Genomic DNA, 1648 nt, shown 5'->3' with positions numbered 1-1648 from the left:
GGGGCGGGGAGCGGGAGGAGGACGATATGTACATATGAAAGATCAGCCATCTCCTCCCAGTGCATACAAAAACTCCTCTCACTCCTGGAGAGATTTCTTGTCAAGGAAAATTAAAGTGCCTCTTTGAGAGCTAGCTCCTGAATGAAAGTAGACTCTGGGAGGAAGAGTTACCTCCTGCCCTCTCCAGACCCTAGCGAAATCTCTCTGCTGTGCAGGGGTGCTGGTTACTCTTTGAGGGGCAGGGCCCAGACACAGAGATCTGAAATTTCAAAAATGCGATAAAGTCCTAGCCCGTCATCCCTGGGAGGCAAGCAGCTGCTGGGTGACCGCTGATGAAGTGGCTTCTTAAGGAGCTGGGCAGATTGATTCCAGCTGCTGAGCGAGGGGCAGGGCAGTGGCCGCGGAATGCGCAGCCAGGCTGGGGCGAGGGGCAGCAGCAGCAGCTTCCCAACCAAGGGCAAGGCCAAATACTAGCAGTTTTGCAGTCTTGGACTAAGAGAGGAAGAATGTCATTGTTCAATCTGATAGGACTTTCAAGGCAAGCTAGACCAAAAGGTGCCATGTGGACAGTGTCATTTTATAAGAGGAGTGTCTCTCAGGAAGTCGGAAAGCTGTCCTCTGAGACGTCTGCTCAGAAGGAGCCCACAGTTCCTAAGGTGAATCCTTTCTGCCTGATTCCTGTTTTTCTCCCTCAAACACTCCCAGCTCCTGGCCCTCTTCTAATAGCTCTTAACCGCTGCCCAGACTCCTTTGCCCCCTTTCACTCCCCCCCCCAAAACATAGTAATCAATACAGAAGAAAAACAGACAAGGAGGAGCCCTGGATTGGATGGTGACCAGACAAGAGAACATGCTCCTTAGAAATGGTCACCTCAAAGTCAGAGAGTTAAGAAGGCGGAACTAATTTAGGGGTCCCCTGAGCCCCAAACCCAGACATCAAGTGATGTAAGAAGAGGGAAGGGGTAAGAGGTAGGCGGGCATGAAGGCACGCCTAATGGAATATTCAATATCCTGCAAAATGCACTTTCGGCCATGCACTTCCAGAGACTAAAAGCCAGTAATGGGCTTTGGAGTCTGCACTTCCTCTCCCTAATGTCCAGAGGCGCTTTAATGCTGCAGCCAATCGATCAGCCTTCTCCGGTGCAGGCAGCGAGTGGAGTGCAAAAGCTTTCCTACTTGTGGCCACAGTCGCCCGGCCTCCTCTGCACACCTCGAACAAGCGACACACAACTTTGAACTGGCAGGATTTGGCTCCTAAAGTGCCCAGGAGGAGGAAAGGAAGGAGTCCGGAGGCGCCTGGAGAAACAGTCCCCTCCCTCTTCATCCCAACTTTTCCAGGGAGAGATTCAAAAGGAAGACAGACCAGGAAGGGGCATTATCCATCCTGGGACAGGGCTGACCTGAAACCTCAAACCTACTTCAGGTCCAAGGTCACTGAGCCAGCCACCTCCAAGCCCAGGCCAGCCCTAGGTGTGGCACTTTTGGAAGGGATTCAAACAAAGCAAAAGTAACACTCAGAAAGTGGGGTTTTTTTTTGTTTTTTTTTTGAAATTTCTTGCTGACATCATAGCTGCCTGGAAAGTGACCCTGTGAATAAACCTCCCAGTCCTGCCATCCTCGAGGCCGGATCCCTAAAGCAAGGAAGAGTC

General features: G+C 51.5%; 1 protein-coding gene across 1 annotated transcript in view; it reads right to left on the bottom strand.

Annotated features, from left to right (window-relative positions):
* PRKG1 (protein kinase cGMP-dependent 1) overlaps positions 1–1648 on the bottom strand; it is a 1107428-nt gene that overhangs the window by 1104646 nt on the left and 1134 nt on the right. The window lies entirely within an intron of this gene.

This window comes from Pteropus alecto, unplaced genomic scaffold (assembly GCF_000325575.1).
Source record: "Pteropus alecto unplaced genomic scaffold, ASM32557v1 scaffold88, whole genome shotgun sequence".
Classification (NCBI taxonomy): Eukaryota; Metazoa; Chordata; class Mammalia; order Chiroptera; family Pteropodidae; genus Pteropus; species Pteropus alecto.
The sequence above is the reverse complement of the archived record's forward strand: the minus strand, read 5'-3'. Positions and strand labels throughout refer to the sequence as shown.